The sequence below is a fragment of the Pimephales promelas genome, chromosome 2 (assembly GCF_988280905.1).
Source record: "Pimephales promelas chromosome 2, fPimPro1.hap1.1, whole genome shotgun sequence".
Classification (NCBI taxonomy): domain Eukaryota; kingdom Metazoa; phylum Chordata; class Actinopteri; order Cypriniformes; family Leuciscidae; genus Pimephales; species Pimephales promelas.
The window spans coordinates 52,920,785-52,928,284 of NC_142770.1; positions in this window are offsets into that span (position 1 = coordinate 52,920,785).

The window sequence follows — 7,500 nt, forward strand, 5'->3', positions numbered from 1 at the left end:
AGGTTCGTTAGCATTGGGAATCTCGTTCGTACGCAACAGCACGGACACTCGCCGTTTACCCAGACCGACCGTTCGACAAGCATATGCCTGGGGTGCACTTTTTCCATAAAACCAGCCTGTCTTTTTCTGGAGGTCTCGTACTTCCAGAGCTCCGACGGGGGCGTAATCTGGATTTTATATGCCCACCCAGAGCGAGTCTGAGTGGGACTCACGACGGTCTGATCAATGGTAGGGGGTGCTCTGTGTTTCGCACCACCACACTTGCCCTCTTCCATACAGCCCCGAAGGCCCGTTTTAGGACCGTCTTCCCTCCAGGTGGAGCTCCAGGGGGTGTCGGGTGAATCTGACTCTGGCCCAGGACGGGCCACCCTCCCTGGGCTGGCCAGGGAGGTCTGAGGGCATGGAGCTTTGGAACCACACCACGTCAGTGGACTTAGTCTATTTTTTTTCCCCAAGCTTTGGCACCAGAGCCGGACCACACCATGTGCGCTGGGCTCGTGCCCAGGAAAGATGCACCCTGCCTGGGGTTTCACTTTTTCCATAAAACCAGCCTGTCTTTTCCTGGAGGTCTCGTACTTCCAGAGCTCCGACGGGGCGTAGTCTGGATCTTATATGCCCACCCGGAGCGAGTCTGAGTGGGACTCACGACGGTCTGATCAATGGTAGGGGGGGTGCTCCGTGTTTTGCACCACCACACTTGCCCTCTTCCATACAGCCCCGAAGGTCCGTTTTAGGACCGTCTCCCCTCCAGGTGGAGCTCCAGGGGGTGTCGGGCGAATCTGACTCTGGCCCAGGACGGGCCACCCTCCCTGGGCTGGCCAGGGAGGTCTGAGGGCATGGAGCTTTGGAACCACACCACGTCATTGGACTTAGTCGATTTTTCTCAGAGCCGGACCCCCCCGCCATGTGCGCTGGGCTCGTGCCCAGGAAAGATGCACCCTACCTGGGGTGCACTTTACATAAAACCAGCCTGTCTTTTCCTGGAGGTCTCGTACTTCCAGAGCTCCGACGGGGCGTAGTCTGGATTTTATATGCCCACCCAGAGTGAGTCTGAGTGGGACTCACGACGGTCTGATCGCTGGTAGGGGTCCTCTGTGTTTGCCACCACCACGCTTCCCCTCTCTCATACATCCCCGAAGGCCCGTTTTAGGACCGTCTTCCCTCCAGGTGGAGCTCCAGGGGGTGTCGGGCGAATCTGACTCTGGCCCAGGACGGGCCACCCTCCCTGGGCTGGCCAGGGAGGTCTGAGGGCATGGAGCTTTGGAACCACACCACGTCATTGGACTTAGTCGATTTTTCTCAGAGCCGGACCCCCCGCCATGTGCGCTGGGCTCGTGCCCAGGAAAGATGCACCCTACCTGGGGTGCACTTTACATAAAACCAGCCTGTCTTTTCCTGGAGGTCTCGTACTTCCAGAGCTCCGACGGGGCGTAGTCTGGATTTTATATGCCCACCCAGAGTGAGTCTGAGTGGGACTCACGACGGTCTGATCGCTGGTAGGGGTCCTCTGTGTTTGCCACCACCACGCTTCCCCTCTCTCATACATCCCCGAAGGCCCGTTTTAGGACCGTCTTCGCTCCAGGTGGAGCTCCAGGGGTGGCGGGCAAATCTGAATCTGGCCCAGGACGGGCCACCCTCCCTGGGCTGGCCAGGGAGGTCTGAGGGCATGGAGCTTTGGAACCACACCACGTTATTGGACTTTGTCTATTTTTTTCCCCCAAACTTTGGCACCAGAGCCGGACCACCACACCATGTGCGCTGGGCTCGTGCCCAGGAAAAGATGCACCCTGCCTGGGGTGCACTTTTCAGAAAACCAGCCTGTCTTTTCCTGGAGGTCTCGTAACTTCCAGAGCTCCAGCGCGGCGTAATCTGGATTTTTTACATGCCCACCCAGAGTGACTCTGAGTGGGACTCACGACGGTCTGATCGCTGGTAGGGGTCCTCTGTGTTTGCCACCACCACGCTTCCCCTCTCTCATACATCCCCGAAGGCCCGTTTTAGGACCGTCTTCGCTCCAGGTGGAGCTCCAGGGGTGGCGGGCGAATCTGAATCTGGCCCAGGACGGGCCACCCTCCCTGGGCTGGCCAGGGAGGTCTGAGGGCATGGAGGTTTGGAGCCACCCCACATTTTTTGTACTTTGTCGTTTTTCGAGATCTGGGCTTCAGAGTCGAGCCCAGGCTCCGTTTCAAGGTGGGCATTGGGCTTCGTTCTTGCCCAGGAGACCCGCACCCTGCCTGGGATGCACTTTTCAGAGAAACCGGGCCGCCTTTTCCCGGAGGTTTTCGTGTTTTTCAGAGCTCCACCACAGCAGAGATTGAATCCTCTTCCCCAGCCAGAGTGCACCCTCTCTGGCTTGGGTGAGTGCCTTGAGTGCCCTGGAGGTCCGAACAGACAGCACGTTTATGGACTCTGTCTATTTTTCAAATTCGACTCCAGAGTCAAGCCGGCCAGGGGCTCTCTGAAGGCCCCTCTCTCCCTCATCCTCTACAAGAGCCCCAGGGTCCGTTTTAGGACCGTCTTCGCTCCAGGCGGAGCTCCAGGGGTGGCGGGGGAAATCTGAGTCTGGCCCAGGACGGGCCACCCTCCCTGGGCTGGCCAGGGAGGTCTGAGGGCATGGAGGTTTGGAGCCACCGCACCTTTTTTGGACTCTGTCGTTTTTCGAGATCTGGACTTCAGAGTCGAGCCCAGGCTCCGTTTCAAGGTGGGCATCGGGCTTTATTCGTGCCCATGAGACCCGCACCCTGCCTGGGATGCACTTTTCAGAGAAACCGGGCCGTCTTTTCCCTGGAGGTTTTCGTGTTTTTCAGAGCTCCACCACAGCAGAGATTGAATCTGCTTCCCCAGCCAGAGTGCACCCTCTCTGGCTTGGGTGAGTGGTGCCTTGAGTGGCCAGGGCCAACATCACCCACGGGCATCGGGCTTTATTCGTGCCCATGAGACCCGCACCCTGCCTGGGATGCACTTTTCAGAGAAACCGGGCCGTCTTTTCCCTGGAGGTTTTCGCGTTTTTCCAGAGCTCCACCACAGCAGAGATTGAATCTGCTTCCCCAGCCAGAGTGCACCCTCTCTGGCTTGGGTGAGTGGTGCCTTGAGTGGCCAGGGCCAACATCACCCACGGGGCATCGGGCTTTATTCGTGCCCAGGAGACCCGCACCCTGCCTGGGATGCACTTTTCAGAGAAATCGGGCCGTCTTTTCCTGGAGGTTTCGCGTTTTTCCAGAGCTCCACCACAGCAGAGATTGAATCTGCTTCCCCAGCCAGAGTGCACCCTCTCTGGCTTGGGTGAGTGCCTTGAGTGGCCAGGGCCAACATCACCCACGGGGCATCGGGCTTTATTCGTGCCCAGGAGACCCGCACCCTGCCTGGGATGCAGATCGGTTTGTGTGAGTCCTGGTTGGGTGAGCGTTACCCTTCTACATCACCCCCAAGGCCCGTTTTAGGACCGTCTCGGCTCCGGGCGGACAGCCGGGGGGCAGGGGGCGAATCTGCCTCCGGCCCGGGTCGGAGCTCCCTCCCCGGGGCCGTGCGTGGAGACCCGTCGCGCCCGGAGCTCCCGTGCAACCCCACGTTTTGGACTTGGGTTTTGGAGCGAGCGAGCGGGGTCGAACCCCGGGGGCCGAGCCGCCACGGAGTCCCCGAGCCCCGGGGACGAAGCCCCGGGAGCGAGGTCCCTCCGTGGAGGCGCGAGCCCCCAGGGCCCGGCCGCCCGCCCGGGGAGGAGAGCGCACGCTCCCCTACCCCTCAAAACCCACGTGGCTGGTTGCAGCAGACCCTGTGCACCGGAGGTTCCTCCAGGAGCGCGGGGCTGGGTGCTCTAAGCCCAAGTCATACAGGCAACCATGCCTCCCCGGGACTCCCCCTGCGAGCGGCGGCTGTTTGAAGGACGGTAACCCCACTGCACGGGGCTTCAAACGACCGTAGCTCGCCGAAGGCGGCTCCGATCGACGCCAAATTTTTATGGGCTGGAGAACGGGACGAGACCTTTCGAATGAGACCGCCCCCAGCCCCGTGGGCCCCCGGGGGCCCGAGATACGGGCCCCCAAAGCGCCCCGGAAGCGGAAAAACGCAAATATCTCGCCGAAAACTCGACGTGCCCGGCCGAGGCCGGGCTCATTCGAACCGTCTCGCCGAGCTGAACGCGTCCATATGCGTTTCGTCGTTTTTGGTCGAGTATTCGCGGAGATATCGGCCGAAAACCCTCGGCCGCGCTCTGAAATGGCGCCCGCCGATGACGTCACGATCCCGGGAGAAAATCGCCCGTATCTCCGCGACGCGAAGGCCCAGAGAGCTCAAATTTGGGTGGCGAGGTCCCACGGGGGCCCTCGCTCGAACCAGGGCGGCGGCGGGCCCCGGGGACGCCCCCTACCGGATCGCCGTTCGCCGGGACCCCCGACTTTGAACGGCTATAACTCGGGGACCCGGGCGAGTTGGACCTCGTGGGTGGGCTCTTTCGAAAGGCCCCGTCCGGCACTACGGTCGATTCGAGTTTGGGGAAGATTGGCCCAGGGGTTCGCGAGATATAAGCCAAAAAACGCCGCGCCTTTGACCGGGCCTAACTCCCTGACCCCGAGGCCCCCGGGGACGCGGGTGGCCTCTTTGGATAGGGCCCCTCGAGGCCTACGGAAGACCCGAGTTTGAAATTTTTTCGCCCGGCCGTCTTCGAGATATCGGCGAAAAACGGAATCTTCCCGTCCGGTGGGTGGGTGTGGGTGTCTCCGGGGGGCGGGGGGACTTCCAGGACCCCGGGGGGGGGGCCACCTGGCCGTGCCCGAGGACGGTGCACCTCCCTGGGTGTGCCGTCAGAGCCTCCGGGGCCCCGGAAGTCCCCGCCCGCTGCACGTTTTCGGACTTTGAGGGATTTTCGGGCCCGGAAAAGGGCCCCGAATTCGAACGCACGTAGCTCGGGGACCCGGGGGCCCAGAGACACCGGACTCGGGTCAAGTGTGGCGTCCCGGCGGGCCCCTCGCAAAGAGCCCGCCCCCGAGCTCCGGGGCCCCCGGGTCCCGGAGAAAAGGGGCCCGACGTGTCGGGGGGGCGCCCGGGAAGGAAAGGTCCCAGGGGCCCGGGGGAGGCGGGTTCCGAGAGGGCCCGTGGGGAGCCCCCGACACCCGAAAGGGCGAGCCGCTGGGACCTCCCCTCTCCGAGATACGGGCCGTTTTCTCCGAAAGTCGCCCGCGCGTAACGGGGCCCATCTCGGGACCGGGAGGTCCCAGCGGCTCGCGGCGGCGGGTGCGGGGCCCGCTCTCGGGGACCTTGCTCCTCCCGCCGTCCCGAGCCACGGGGACCTTTCCGGTCCCGAGATACGGCCACTTCCTGTCCAGCTTTGACCGGGTGTAACTCGAAAAGTAAGCCGAGTTGGGGCTCCACACTCGGGGCTATTGGGGGCCTCTGGGAGGGCCCCACACGCCGGGTGTATGGGGCCCCAACTCGGCTTGGTTCCGGAGATATGGCCCTTTAAAGTTTCAACTTTGACCGGCTGTAACTCGAAAAGTGAGCCGAGTTGGGGCTCCACACTCGGGGGTATTGGGGGCCTCTAGGAGGGCCCCCCACGCCGGGTGTATGGGGCCCCAACTCGGCTTGGTTCCGGAGATATGGCCCTTTAAAGTTTCAACTTTGACCGGCTGTAACTCGAAAAGTGAGCCGAGTTGGGGCTCCACACTCGGGGGTATTGGGGGCCTCTAGGAGGGCCCCCCACGCCGGGTGTATGGGGCCCCAACTCGGCTTGGTTCCGGAGATATGGCCCTTTAAAGTTTCAACTTTGACCGGCTGTAACTCGAAAAGTAAGCCGAGTTGGGGCTCCACACTCGGGGGTATTGGGGGCCTCTAGGAGGGCCCCCCACGCCGGGTGTATGGGGCCCCAACTCGGCTTGGTTCCGGAGATATGGCCCTTTAAAGTTTCAACTTTGACCGGCTGTAACTCGAAAAGTAAGCCGAGTTGGGGCTCCACACTCGGGGGTATTGGGGGCCTCTAGGAGGGCCCCCCACGCCGGGTGTATGGGGCCCCAACTCGGCTTGGTTCCGGAGATATGGCCCTTTAAAGTTTCAACTTTGACCGGCTGTAACTCGAAAAGTAAGCCGAGTTGGGGCTCCACACTCGGGGGTATTGGGGGCCTCTAGGAGGGCCCCCCACGCCGGGTGTATGGGGCCCCAACTCGGCTTGGTTCCGGAGATATGCCCGTTTGAAGTTGCAACTTCTACCCAGTCTAATAATCCCAAAATAATAATTAAATAAAAAAAAAAATAATAATAAAAATAAAAATAAGCCGAGTTGGGGCTCCACACTCTGGGCCTGGGGGGCACCACTAGGAGATCCCCCTGTGCCCAGAGCGTGGAGCCCCGAATCGGCTTTCCACACCACTCACACCGGTTTCTGACTACCTTAAGAGAGTCATTGTTAGTCGCGCAGTTTACCCGACTCTGGGAACCGGGGCTTTGGGCTTGGGGGAGACCCACCGCTCGCCCCCTAACACGTCGGGGGGGACCAGGGGGCACCCGCCTGGACCCCCTCAGCCCCACTTCGGAGAACCAGAACGCTGGCCAGGGACCCCCACGGCGGTTGAAGTTTGAACTTCTACCCGGTGCATCCCGAAAAATTGAAAAAATAAAATAAAATAAGATAATAATAATAATAATAATAATAATTTTAAAAAAAATAAGCCGAGTTGGGGCTCCACACTCTGGGCCTGGGGTGGACCACTAGGAGATCCCCCTGTGCCCAGAGCGTGGAGCCCCAACTCGGCTTTCCACACCACTCACACCGGTTCCTGCCTACCTTAAGAGAGTCAAAGTTACTCCCGCAGTTTACCCGACTCTGGGAACCGGGGCTTTGGGCTTGGGGGAGACCCACCGCTCGCCCCCTAACACGTCGGGGGGACCAGGGGGCACCCGCCTGGACCACCTCCTGCCCGACTCGGAGAACCAGAGCTCTGGCCAGGGGACCCCCACGGCGGTTGAAGTTTGAACTTCTACCCGGTGCATCCCGAAAAATTGAAAAAATAAAATAAAATAAGATAAAAAAAAAAATAATAATAATAATAATAATTTTAAAAAAAAAATAAGCCGAGTTGGGGCTCCACACTCTGGGCCTGGGGTGGACCACTAGGAGATCCACCTGTGCCCAGAACATGGAGCCCCAACTCGGCTTTCCACACCACTCACACCGGTTCCTGCCTACCTTAAGAGAGTCAAAGTTACTCCCGCAGTTTACCCGACTCTGGGAACCGGGGCTTTGGGCTTGGGGGAGACCCACCGCTTGCCCCCTAACACGTCGGGGGGACCAGGGGGCACCCGCCTGGACCACCTCCTGCCCGACTCGGAGAACCAGAGCCCTGGGCAGGGACCCCCATCGCCGTACCCCCTCCTGCCCGACTCGGAGAACCAGAGCCCTGGGCAGGGACCCCCACCGCCGTACCCCCTCCTGCCCGACTCGGAGAACCAGAGCCCTGGGCAGGGACCCCCACCGCCGTACACCCTCCTGCCCGACTCGGAGAACCAGAGCCC